Here is a 14,210-nt window from a genome sequence, read left to right as displayed (position 1 = left end):
AGGGAATCATGGATCCTTGAGAAGCTTTCCTGTGCTTAAGGAGACGCGCGGTGGTCCTGTTTTCTAACGGGAGTATCAGAACCCTTGGCTGTATTTGTTGAAGTAAATGGGGCAGAAGATCTAAAAATCAGAATTACAGATGAAAGCACACCTCTCAGGAGTCACTAGACCAGTGGTCTTTCTTTTAGGATCAGCGAAGAAGTTAGTCCTCTCCAGCCTTTTTCCAGTTCTCTCTTGATTTTGCTAGTCCCTCTTCAGTGTTTTATGCTGAGAAAGATTCTTTTTCCACTCCTGAATTATTTGTCCATAACCCAGGCCACAGGGAGAAACAGCAAGATACCAGCGTCCTCCATGCTACTGGGAAACTTACTAGTTGAAAAGCTCACATGGTTCCCAAACATAAATGTGGCTAATTTGAGCAGATTCTATAGTCCCCTGAGAAGCACCCTTTAACCCTAGAATCAGCTGTCCTCTCCTCACTCAGCGCTAACTCTACTTTTACCCTAAATGTGTTCCTTCTTCAGAATAATTGTAGCAATAATAATACTGATAAGGACAACAACTGACACTGAGCCAGGGCTTCTTAAGTGCTGGGGGACTTGTTAACTCATTTAAATATCCACAGAGCTTCCTATAAACTCTTCCTGGGAGTTTTGAGAGCTTTCCTGAGGATAACAGTTTTTCAAATTTAAGATGAAACCGGATCTTATTATTAGAAATAATGCTTAGAATTATGGAATGGAAAAAATCAGGAAAGACAAATAACCAAGACAGAAGGAAGTGTTGAAAACACCCTCCATCTCTTGCTCCCCTGGCTTCACCAGCAAAGGTCCCAGGGGAAGCAGTGCTCCTCCAGGGCCGAGGTCATGAGGAGGCGCCCTGCCCTCCCATGCTGTGGGTGTCCAGGGGTACCAGTTAGCTCTCTGCTTCCCATGCTTGCTCACTGAAACCAAAAATCCTAGCCCTTGGGCTTAATCCTTCATCCCTGCACTCATCCTGCCCTACAAATACCTGGAAAAGTTAGGGAGGGAGGCGGAATGCCAGATGTCTGTACAGGAGGGGTTCAGGTATAGCGGCTGCTATGTGTCCGTGATGTGCTGTTGGGGGCTCGTCTGGAAGCTACATTTGCACAAGGGCAGACTAAGTTTACTCAGAGACAATATTTAAGAAATGGACATAACTGATGTTGGAAACTGACGGAGACTAGGGAGTGAGGGGACAGAAATCCTCCTATGATAACCCTTGACCCCACCAAGGAGAGCAACTTGATAGCAGCCTGTGCCCCGTGAGCCAAGAGAGAAGGAACAGCCGGGGTAGGGGGCAGGAAGGGGCAGCCAGGGCGGAGAAAGGGGCCTGAGACAAAGGCTCTTATGTCATCTGCCTGCCGGGGGCTGGTTCCCCCAGGACCCAAGCAGCGTAAACTCAGCTTGCTTTCTTTGTCCTTATTGAATTAGAAGGAAGTCAAGGAAGCCTGTATGATTGTAAGTCAGGGAAATGCGAGTGGCTATTAAAAGCTTGCAACATCCAACTTTCCCATTGGAACTGAGCCAGGCTGGGGCAGATGTGTCAACCGTCTGCTTTTGGCTGCCTTGCTCACTCACGCCAGGAAGTAGGGGGGAGCAGGAAGGGGGTTCAGAAATATGAAAATGTTGTCCATAATGTTGCATTCAGGCCAGGGGTGGGAGACCTACAGGTCAGTGGAGCCCCACTCACTGCGGAGAACAATCTCTGCACAAACAAGAGCCAAGACAGAACACCAAACAGCTCTCTGCACAGGAATGAGAGAGGAAGGAGGGAACTTGGTGGAAAGTCAGGGCTGTCTAGAGGCAGAACAAATAACCACAGGCTGGAAAAGTACAGTGGAGGAGAAGTGTGGGCTAGGCAGATTCCTCACAGGGCCCAGGGCGATTTCCCTTGGCATCCTATCGGTTCTGTTGCCGTTGCCTCTTTGAATTTGACCATCTCGTGCTCTGAGTGAGCACATTCTCTGTGTTTTCACACACTCGTAGTGGGGAGAGCCTTCTGAGGCTCACAGGAGGCCCAGAAAACATACAGGAAAAGGTTGACAGATTGGAATAATTAAGAAGTCAAAACTTCTGCTTGGCAAAATCAGCTCACATGAATAAACGTAAAAGTCAAATAAAGACTGTGGGAAAATATTTGCACTACATAGAAAAGACAAAGAGTTAGCATCCGTCATAGCTAAAATGCTCCTACAAAATAGTATAAAAAGATGAAAAGGGAAAAATGGGCAAATGATCAGAAGAAGCATTTTAGAGAAGAAATTACATATGGTCAGTAACATTTGAAAAATGCTCAAACTCACGAACAGTTAGAGTAATTCAAATTAAAACCACAGTTTTTTTTTGTTTTTGGTTAAGTTGGCCAAAATTGAATAAGATTTTCTTGACATATAGGATAAGAAGATATAGCCCTTTATATTTCGTTAATGGGTGTTAACTTTTTGAAAGACAATTTGGTAAAATTGATCAATTTTAAAATAAACACATATTTCGACCAAGCAGTCCCACATAACAAGATTCTGTTTTCAGAAAAGCTCTGAGTCTAGAGGGCAAGGTGTGTGTGTGTGTGTGTGTGTGTCTGCATACACACTGTAACAGCAAGAAACAGAGACAAGCACCATCAATAGGGAAATGGACAAATAAATCATAGAAAATTCATGCCAAGGAGTATTACCAGACCACCAAAAAGATGAGGTGAATCTGAATGTACTGACATAGTAATATGTTAAAGAAGAAAAAGACTCAGAAATGTATACATATTTGCATACACATATAAGATGTGTAGTGTATATGTGCATTTGTAGAGATATATAGTATACTCCATTTTTATGAAAATGAAAGAAAATGTTTTATCTATGTATGTACGGTAAAAAAAAAAGGATATACATAGAAAACATACACATACACACACATATTCCAAACTAATAAAAGTGGTTAAATGTAAGGGGATGAAGCAATTAACTAACAGAAAATTGGTTTTGATTTGTCGTATTTATGTGTCGCTTGAATCCGTTGCTAGTGTCTCTATTACTCTCATAGTTAAAAATCACAGAGATGTAAACAGAGACATGCATGCATTCCTCCTATTGGAAGCAATGCCATGACTGTAGCATAAACATGTGGTGTACAGAGCAGAACCCTTTCCTGCTCCTTCAAGATTACTGACTGGCAGTAATGGGTCATTTTGGAGACAGCTCTAAACTGAGAACAAAAGAAATCGGACACCCAGCCCCTGGAGATGTTAAGAGGAGGCACTTCAGCAGAAGCTATGAAGCAGCATTCACCACACTCCTGCCTCAGTGTCTGTAAAACAACAAAAAAATCACCTTCTTTAGAATTCCCACCTCATGAGAGTCCTTGTGAGGATTCAACGAGGTAATGCGGAGAGTGTTTGAAAAATGGCTGGCACCCAGTAGGCGATAAGTAGATTTTATTATTGCTGAAGCAGTACGTATCTCTTTCCATCTCACCTCCCAGCATGGAAAGAGGTGTCCTTCAGCTCACATCTGCTTTCCCAAGGGCTGAGGGCTTCGAAGACTTCCCTAGTGAAACGTGGGCAGATGACAGAAAAGGAAGCCACATCTCCTTCCTCCTGGATGGTTGCAGGTGGTGTTCCTGGAGTGTGGGACAGGGCTTTAGGGAGAGGCAGAGAAGGGTAGAGGATGGCAAAAAGGCAAGGATCATTCCCTTGGTTTTTCATGAGATCAAATCAAGGGTGAATCAAGAGATTTCTAGGTTTCTTAAACCTGGACCAACTGCAGGAGAAGGGATATTTTGTAGGATTTCGAATTGAAGTAACACATAGTTGCGTAGGAAGGTACCAGATGAGGTGGGGAAATTGGCCATGTTAAGTGGGGTCCCCAGCATAGGGAGGACCAGCTGGACCCCTGATTGTCCACGATGGAGCCGGCCAGGGCCTCTCACGGACGCAGAGCCTGGTAAGAGTTGACAGGAGCTGCTGGACGCCCTACTTCAGGAGTTATTATTCCAGATTCCCCTTCTTCCCCAGGTTTGCCCCGACAGGTTAAAACTAAGTGGCAGGGAATAGGGAGAGAACCTTGAAATGAGAGGTATTCTGGGGTTGAAATTATAAAGTAGAATTTTTATAACTGAATCGGACTGAAGAATCTGGCTATACAAGACTAAGTTTGAACTGGAATGAGAAAAGATAACGACTCTGTTCCAGGCTGACTTGGCGGTGTGTCTCTTCGTGGTAGGAGGAGGGCCTGCAGAAAAAAAGGGTCCATCGTTTGGGCCGAGAAAGATACATGTAGTTGCTGGAACAAGGCAGGCGTTATGCTCACATGTGTTTTTCTTCTTCCAACCTGCCACACTCTCGAGTCCCTCTTTTTGCTCCTGAGGAGACATTTCCCTCCCCCTGTCATGGAGTCATATTAATTGAAGGGATCCAGGACAAAGGAGTCAGCTTACCTTTAAGATAAAGAGAATCAGGAGGGGCTTTGTTATTGTTACTGGTTTGTTTTTAAATACCATACTTTAAAGGCAATATACTACTGGAAAGAGCACTGAACATGGAATTCAGGAGATCAAAGGGATCTGGGACAAATATCTTAACCTCTCTTGGGCTCAGTTTCCTCATCTATAAAGTCTGGCATTTGGTCCAGTTAGATGGACTCTAAGATTTCCTCTGGTCCTTATGTTATGTCAGCTTTACTTCATAGAACTGAAAGGGACTTTGGCTGGCATCTAGTCAAAACCCTCACCCTATGTAAGAATATTCTATGGGGAAACCCAGGAGATGTAGTGAGTTTCGTAAATGAATGTCTTTATGCCTTAGAATCAATTGGTACTTTCCTTGAAATATAAATTATCTTGATTAGAACAGTGCTTTCCCTTTGTGTGTGACTGTAGCATTTATCCATCAAACGCCACTGAGCTGCAGCCTCAGGCTGAGTTTCCCAAAAATTCCCTAAGGAGGAATACAGTGGCTACGGACCATTGACACACCTTAGCAGAGACCAGGGATGCTCAAGGGTGAACACTATTACAGTTAGGTTGTGATACAGGCAGCAGCAGAACATACCCATAAATCTCAGGGGCTTAACAGCCACAAAAGTTTATTTCTTCTCACATGAAGTCATCCAGTGACTCAAGAGTCCAGGCTGTCTCCATCTTGTGCTGCCAGCAGTTCAAAGTGTGACTCCGAACTCATCCTTCAGGGGAGGAGATGGACGGAGAAGGCATGCTGAGAGTTCAGAACCTGGGTCCAGAGGGGCCATATCACATCTGCTCTCATTCTTGACTGCCAGAACTCAGTCACAGGTTCTCAGCCCAAGTGAAAGCTGCCCCTGGAAAATGCAGGAGAGCACATGGATAGTCAGTGAGCACTAGCTGTCTCTGGATGCAGTGATGGCTCAACTGGGGACATGAAGTCACCAGTGAGGAGCTGTTCCTTGTCTAGTGTTTGGAATGGGTGACCAAAAGCCTTAGTTTTTCCATCTGTGACTTCTTTGAACTATTTTTCTTCCCCCAAAAAGGTTTTAGCTTGGGAAAACTGAGGCATCTTGCTAGGAAGTAGGTCTTCGCAAATCTGCTGCATCACACCTAGAGATTGGGCTGCCTTTAAGTGGCTGCATCCCACTGTTGATTCACAGTAACTTTAAGAAAACTAAAATCCCCATGATTTTCAGAAGAACAGCTGCCAAGCCAGGCCTTCACATTTTCTAACTGTGCTGTTCACTTTGCTTGAAACCTAAGTGCAGGACTTTCTATTTATTCTATTCAGTGTCATCCTGTTATTTTCAGACACTTGACTTCAGCCTTATGAATTTTTCATTCTTTCATGTATTGTAGTAGCTATATCTTCAGAATTTGTATCCTACACCAGTTTGATGAGTATGTCTTCTGTATCTACCGCCAAGTTCTTGAAAAACAGTAGGCCAAGGGCTGAGCCTCCAGTAGAACCCCAGAGACCCCTCTGAGAGGCATCACGTTTCTTTAATAAGCACAGTGGGTCCATTTGTTCCACTAGCTTCAGATCCCTCCTTCCCGCTCTGCCAACCAGTTCACCCTTCTCCAAGCTCTCAGGGATTTTTTTTAACATGCCTGGATTGTTAGCAGATAGATTGGGAAGCCCACCAAAGTGTGGGTCCTTGCCCACCCATTGAGAAAGAATTCTCAGCAGAGGCAGAGGTGCCAAGGGAAAGGCAGGCTGCTTTATTGCTCAAAAGAGGAAAAGGAAAGAAAGTGCTCAAGCAGGTGGCCATCAGAAGAAGGCCAGTCAGGATAGCTCCAGCTCCAGGTCGGGCCATGTGGGCTTTTACTGGAGACTTCTGCCATCATGTCCTTGTTCTGGGTGTCCAGTCCTCATACAGGCTTTTCTGGCTGTTGTCATGGCAATTGTCAACTTTCACGGTGCTGGTGGGTTTCAGCCTCAGTAACATTTCGTGAGATTACTGAAGGGAAGGCCAGAGAAGACATCTGATCATCATGCAGTTAGTTTTTTCCCTCTGGTGGCAGTTATAGTGTCTGTAAAACAGCTCAGGAATGTGCATCAGACACTGAGTCTGTGACTCTATTATCCTAGTCATCAACTGCTGGAGCCTGCTCTTTTATGACTCAGGGAGGCCTGGGAGACCTCAGCTTTTCTATAAACGAGAGGCTAGGGTGCAGGTGGGGGCCTGCAGGGTCCTGCTTGGTCTCAGCTGAAAATCCAACTCACTCTCTTCCTTCCTTGACCCACTCCTAATCCTCAATATTCTCCTGGTTGATGGCTCCACCATCCGGCCCATGGGCTAGAATCTTGGGAGCAATCCCCAACCCTTCCTCTCCTCCATCTCCCTCAGATGGAAAACCTCCGTAAGGCAGGAAAGCCCTGCTACTCCTGGACTGGGCTGCTCCCCTGCTGAACCTGGGCAATGGCCTCTAAGTTCGCTCCAGTTCTCTGGTCTCCCCCCGCCCCCCGTCCCTCCTCTTCATCCTCACTGGAGTTCTCTCAGAACTGCAGGTCATATATGACACCCCAGAACAAAACCACCCACGTTCTCCAGTGTAAGGACACTATTAAAAATATTTAAGGGGCTGAGCATGGGCAACAACCAAAGAGAAGGTCAGCAGGGCTAGTCCTCTATTCAGATCCCTAATGTTTCTTGGTGACTCTGACCCACACCCTCCACCCCCATGCAGGGGTTTCAGCAGACTCCACATTTGCATCTCAACACTCTAGTTCTCCTTTCTTCATCCTTTCAAAGCTCCTTCTCCTCCTCAGAAAAGGCATTGTCTCCTCTGAGCTGGAAAGCTGTTCTTGCGTCATCATGCATTTGGTCCCATTCCCTGGTTTAGGGTAGAAACTGGCTAGTCTTTCAGGCTTGACTCTACTGAGTCAGAGCCAAGGTTTTAGCATTCAAAAATAAATAAGTAAATGCAACAAAAGCTAACACCCAGCTCCCTCCTCCCCCAAACTCCAGACTCTCAGAAGTGAAAGCTTTCAAGGCTTTCTTTTTATATTCTCAGCCAGAAATTGGACTCTTGTTCTGAATGGATCCTTTTGTGGCTTTTCTTTGGGGCAATCAGCCTTGGTCTCTTGGTCTAGTTAAATGGTGGAAGAATCACAAGGTAGAAAAGATCTTCCAAGAAAGAAAAAGACTTCTCATAGTATTTCAAAATATTATCCCAATTCTTTGTTGATGCGTCCACCTACCCTACTAAATTCAGCTCCTTATGGGTAGGGACCAATGTTTGATTGACCTCTGCTTTCCCAGGGCCTGGGACATATTAGATGCTCATTAAATGCTTATTGACTGAATGATTAAACGAAAAACAAAAGATAGACCATGTCAATGGCCTTTTGCTAATCCAACAGTGTACTAATTTTATTAAAAAGGAAATGGAATGATTTGACTCAGTTCCTCTGTTTTTGCTTGGCTCACACTGCAGGAACAGGAAAATGTATTGCTTCTTTTGAACAGGATTTTGGAAACCACAGGGATTTCAAGACCGCATCCATGGCAATCAATTTTTGTAGGAAAAAAAAGAATGTGTGCATAAGGAAAGAGAATTTAATAACCCAGTATTTGCTAATTAGTACAGCTAATTCTGGTGTACAGAGGATGCATAATTTTTCAAATAGGAAAGATGCAGTGTGTTGTCTTTTCACCTTTATGGATGTTTTCTCCTATTATCATTTAATTCATGTAATTGTATAAAAATTAACCAGTGGTTTTGTCTGGATCCCTCTTTTCAGAGCCTGTCCAGATTATTGGACTCCCTACCTCAGAACTGAGACTTCACAGTGGTTATATTGATATAACAAAAGGTAAAATTGGATTTCTTAGGTGCCAGGTATTTGCCCCTCTTAATTGTTTATTTCTCAAAGGACTCTTTTTCTCCCTTATGTGATTCCCTTCTTCCTTTATGTGACAGTTAAAAATAAATTCTCATCAACCGTATTTGGTCATTAACAGATGGCGGTGGCTTAGAGCCATGGTGCTTACAGCTGGTGCCACATCTGGGGAAGGCAGGGGAAAGCCACCGTTGCCGTGCTCGTGGAACACACTGTTAAAAAGAGGAGGTAAGTAGGTGAGTTCTGGGTCCATAGAACCTTGTTCGAATGACTGCTCTACAGCTTGCTTGGAGGGAATCACTTTCAACTCAGAATACAAGTGGAGCATTTTAGAATAATGATGAAGCTGACACCATTAGGCTAGTGACTCACTCCCTGGATCCGTTCATTCTCCCTGAAAGAAGAGCTGGGTGAGACATTGGGTGTGAGATGAGCCTAGGGCAGGGGCCGTGCACATGGCTAGTGCGGCCCCAGTTCACCTGGCCTGCTGGGGCCGCAGCCCCCTCTTTCCCTGCACTCCGTGTGCTTTTCTCAAAAAGACACAGCCTTTGCAGCCAGAAGTCCACACTGAGCCCCCTGAGAGGTTACACTTCCCTGTGAGATGGGCTCACAGGCTGTTAAGGTCCCTCCCTAGGTCAGGAAGCCTTTGTTCCCCAGCCTCCCAGCGCTGGATCGTCACACAACCAGACAAGTTCTGAACAGGACAGGAGGAGGAGGTTTTCTGCATGCAGCACATGGTACTATATTAGCTGGGTGTGTGTGTTGTGCGAACAACTAAATATAGTGTGTTTTCTTTATCTCCTGGTTCTGTTTTTATACCCGGTTCTTGAAAAGACATTTTACTCATTCTTAGTTCAGAAAAAAATGAGGCCCACTTCTTGGTTCAGCTGTTTTTAATTATGTTACTCCACCCACCCTCTGTTTTTCTGGGCACTCATTTACCCGTTGAAGGATTTATAAGGCAGCCCTCTGCTCATTCTCAGCCACTGTGGTCACGCTGCCTCCACACACCTAATATGTCCCCCAGGGATCTTGCTGGGGCTGAGTCGGAGACTGTTCCAAGGAGAATACGAGAGGCCCTCCTCTTTCCCACCACCCCCTTCCCAGACATTTGTTAGTACATGAATATCGGCCCACAGATGCCATTTTACAAGAATCATTATGTTTCTTCATATCTTTAGATCAGTTCAAATCTGTCCTGGGCCCTCCTCCCTCAAGGCTGGAGGGAAATTTCAATTCAGTCATTACTGGGACTCCCCACCTTCAAGGCCTGTGCGAAGGAACTTATGTATTACTCAAGCAACAGGTTGGTTCCTCTGGTCAGCCATGGTCCTTGCTGGTCGCTGCTGAGAGGCATGTTGTTTCAGTCCATTTGGTGCCATCAGCCCCAGCAGCCATCCTCAGATTCATTCTGGAATCTTAGATAGGAATAGAGCCCCATCTATCCAGGGCCATCTTTCCCAGATGCCCTCTACAGGTGTCGTTGGGGTTTCTTCCCTTCCTCAGGTGTCTGTCAAGGAGGAATGTGTGATCTCTACCATTGGAGAGACTCTCTGACCTTCATCTTTCACCATCTTAGGAAATCTCTCCCCACCTTGAAAGTCACCATCTGTTCTCTCTTTCCTCTATGGGACACTTGGCACAATTTCTTCAGAAGCTTTCACAAAAGACAGGAAAGGCCTTTGATTTCAAGTTTTCTGTTGAACAAAGTCCCGAATGTAAGCAAACTATTAGAATGCTTGAAATAAGAAGGTGGAAAAATACTGCAAGTCAATTATTTGCTCAAATATTATCCTGTTTGCTCTTTTATAAATGCATAAAATCTAGTTAAGAGAACCACCTAGGAGAGACCTGGAAAAGAGGAGAAAGGCAGTTGTGACATAAAGACACCTGTGGAAGGGCCTGGGGAACAGGGATGTCTACACTGGATGTATGGATGGGAGTGGTAGTTGCTACAGTGTGTGATTTCCCACAGTTCCCCCAAGTGAATGTTTCCCTGAGGCTTTTGGGCTCATCTGTGCTGTTCCATCACAATCTCTTCATTTGTTCCTTTCTTGTTGTGTCTCTTTTTTTATTCATTGTGTTTTTCTTCTTTTTCTCTCCTCGCCTTAATTTCAGGTTGTGCTCACAGGTACAATATGACTACCATAGAGTTTGATATTCTTTGTTAAGGTATCCAGGTGCCATGATGGCCTAATTGCTGAGTGGTTAGTCACTGAGCCAATTTAATCAGGAAAACAGCCCACAATCCAGTCATTGTAATATTCAGATGACCAGATCAGATCAAATGTGATTTGAAGGTTGAGCAATCACCCTGCAAGTGTTTGAGCCAGTTTAATGCATAACTGTCTCCTCAATTATGGACTCAAAAACAACATTAGCTTTTTGCTGCAACCTAGGCTTCTCATGCTTTCTGCATGATTGCTACCTTTTTGTCTTCATTCAAATCATAGCAAACAGTAATTTCTGAGGCACTGTTTTGCGTTTCACTTACTTTACATATTTATGCTGGTTAAATATTTATAAGTTTAAGCTCGTGAAAGCTGTTGATTGTATTTCTATTATCCACCTTTGTTGTGGAACATCTGCTTTCTTTCATATGCTCAACACAAAAAAGGTTTTTGAACTAAATAAATGTGCCATAAACTTACACAGTTTTGCAGTATGTGATTTCCTATGTCCTTTTTCTGTCCCAGATTGCTTTTCACTTCTTTTCTCCATAGTTTTTTATTCTCTAGAACAGAGTTCAGCACACTGCTTCCCTTGGACCAAATCTAGGCCATGGCTTAGTTTTGTCAATAATGTTTTGTTGGAAGACAGCCATGCCTGTTCTTTTAAATATTGTATATGGCTCTTTTCACATTACAGTGTCAGAGTTGGGCAGTCATGATCAAGACTGGATAACAGGAAAAGCCAAAAATATTGCTACTTAGATCTTTACAGAAAACGTTTGCTGACCCTAGCTATGAAACAATAACCAAAATTCATTTCCATCACAGAATCATAGAGCTTCAGAGTTGGAAACGATATGAGTCCCAAAACTTCATTTTACAGAAGACAAAACAGGTCTGTGCAAGAGTCAGCTTCTAGTGAAAGCTTATTTTGCACCAAGCCCTGTGCTTTAGCAAGTACGATCTCACTTCGTGCCTACAACCCATATTATTATTTCTGGTTTCTGTCGATGAGTAAATCAGGACACAAGTGCTTAAATAACTGTCCCATCGTCACATAGCTATTATAATATACGGAGATGGTAGATCGAACTCAGGGAGTGAGACTTTATAGAGTCTAAGAACGAAACCATTGTATCACTTAGCCTCTCAGTGAAAGAACTTTCTCTCAGTCCCATAGAAAGTAAGTGTCAGAATTAAAGCTAGTACCTGGTTTCCTGGTTTCCATCTATTAAAAGTAAAGATGTTTATTGACTTCTGTGTTCTGGGCCAAGGGAAGTAGAGGTCTTCTTCACATGTCTTTCCTGAGTCTTGACTGGAATATACTGACCATTGTCTGTAGGTGAGACGTCTGTTCCAGCATGCCTGGCATCAGCTTTTCCCGGGTGAGTCACACAGCCATGGCTCTCTTCCCTGGGAACTTGCTTGGGGCATGACTTAACCTGTTAAAATGCTGTGTAAAGTAGAAGTGGACCACTCGTTACAGGCCCCTCTGTTCTCATGAGGAAATAGGACTCTTCCCCCTCAAGTTACCCTGTTGTGGCTTAGCCTTCTCTGTGTTCAAAAGTACAACAGAAACCACAATTTGGGGTCATAAAATTCCTGACTAACATTTCCAGTAGGAAGAACCTAGGGCAACAGGCTGTAAGAATTTCTGATATAAGTTCTCAGCATAAAATTAAGCTGCTCTTGGTTACACTGATACGTGCAGCTTTACGATCACTGGGGCTCCACTTGATCAGGACCCTCAGGGCCTCAACACCCATGGCCTGGCCCCAGTGCCTTAGGAATGTATTCTTTTCACTTCTTGTCAACCTTATCTTCATATTTTAACTCCTTAGTCTTTGTAAGTTTATTCTCCCCTCAGGTTTCTGTTATTGTCCTTCCTAAATATTTTCTCCTGAGATAAAGGCCTCCTCTGGCTCCTTCCTACATGACTATAGAAAGTCCCCACTCTGGACAGATTGTTGTCTCCTGAAAAGTAGGGTCCCCATCTTCAGCTGTTTAGAAGTGGAACAGTCTGGCCATCTTCTGTGCTTCTCTGGTCAATTCACATTCCCATTTCTCCTGAAAATTCTCCCCAAACTTCTCCCTCTCTCACTTACATCATCAAATTGGAACTCTCCAAATCTCTACACCAACCAGCTCTCATATCCCTTTCCAGCTTTGCTCCTAACATTTGGAAAGGAGGCCCTGCTCCTATGAAAGATCAGATGTTCCATAGGTTTTATCCATTGCATCACATATCCACATCTCAGGGACCTTGCATTGACTGTTGCCTCATCTTCAGGTCACATGGGCAGCAGCCTAGCATGCTAATTCATAAGAGGTAAAAAAAAAAAAATCCTGGGATAAGTTATTGTAGCAATATAATATCAATTAATTCAGGTTTCCATGTATAACCATAAAGTATAAATCAGTTTCCCTCCTACTGAGTAGAAATTAAAACCAAACAAAATAAAACAAACAACAAAAGCAAATTCCCCACCAATTACTGTCTACCATAAGTGAGTTTTGTGATTTTTCACGTCGTAGGATGCAACCCCATTGATGCCACCAACACTGAAATCAGTCAGCCAACTATTATTTGGAGTCAGCTGAACTCCTCAAACCCAATACACTGGAAAAGCATAAATGTGTATTCGACTTCCATGAAATCAATGGTATATAAGCCTCTAAAGAGAGAACAGGAACAAAAGTGAGTGCTGAGAAAATAACGATTTAAGTATTATGAACAATTCTGCCTGGCAGTCTCTTCACTGCTCATATGACCTGTAACAGTGTTGTTGGGGAGGAGGAACACGAATCCCTGGAGTGTGTAGAACACCCGTCTTCATTATCTCATTCCTCATCACACAGACGCTGAACTCATCACTATTGTCGGCATCAGTAATTGCGGTGAGTCAACATTATTACCATCAGAGCCAGGCAAGAATATCCAGGATGCCTGGTGAGTATTCAGCATCATTATTCCTCACCCCACCTTGTTAAATGCTTCTTTTTCCTTACCTTGCTATCCCATAATTAAAAATACTGTAGAGTTATATTTTGCATGTGTACACTTTGTGTCCTCCTGATTACTATATATTTTACACATGGATATATACATGCTGCCGTTGAGGGGCACATACATACCAAACCACCTATATTCTACTCTATGTTCAACTTAAGGAATTCTCAAGGGTTACTTTGAGAAAACATAATTATCACTTTGCTCTTTGACTTTATAACTTAACCCCCCTATGTATGCTGTGACCAGCTACAACATAGAGAGTAATACTGTTTTCCAGGAGAAAGTGACTTACTTTATTACCTAATAAATGCACCTAAAGATGTTTATCTAATTTTTTAAAATTACAGTAGAAAGCAAGAACTAGAGAATAACTGGGAAACTTTTTGCTAACCTGAAATCTAGGAAAAGAACTTATTTTGAACAAAACCTGTAGCTAACATGTTTACACTACTTACATCCTTAGCAAGTTAGAGTAAACTAATAACCCAACTCTAACCCTGACCCTACCCCTAACACTCCATCAAATCTAAAAGCCATGAGAAGAATGGACACATTAAATTATATAAAATGTTTAATCCTCATGGAAAAAGATATCATAAACAGAGTCAGTAAATAAATAAAAAATCAGGAAGCATATTTGCAATATATATAATCCAATGAAAATTTAGCATAACTAATTGTATTGGTTATTTAAATCTACT

At 43.2% G+C, this 14,210-nt stretch overlaps 1 long non-coding RNA gene across 1 annotated transcript in view; it reads left to right on the top strand.

Annotated features, from left to right (window-relative positions):
* The window catches only part of LOC140695419 (uncharacterized), a 31,234-nt gene extending 17,692 nt beyond the window's left edge, over positions 1-13,542 (top strand). The window contains exons 4-6 of the long non-coding RNA XR_012071120.1: positions 8,227-8,298; positions 8,447-8,553; positions 13,356-13,542. This is a non-coding gene — a long non-coding RNA (uncharacterized lncRNA). The remainder of the gene's footprint in view (positions 1-8,226; positions 8,299-8,446; positions 8,554-13,355) is intronic.
* The last annotated feature ends 668 nt before the right edge of the window (positions 13,543-14,210 follow it).

This window comes from Vicugna pacos, chromosome 3 (assembly GCF_048564905.1).
Source record: "Vicugna pacos chromosome 3, VicPac4, whole genome shotgun sequence".
Classification (NCBI taxonomy): domain Eukaryota; kingdom Metazoa; phylum Chordata; class Mammalia; order Artiodactyla; family Camelidae; genus Vicugna; species Vicugna pacos.
The sequence above is the reverse complement of the archived record's forward strand: the minus strand, read 5'-3'. Positions and strand labels throughout refer to the sequence as shown.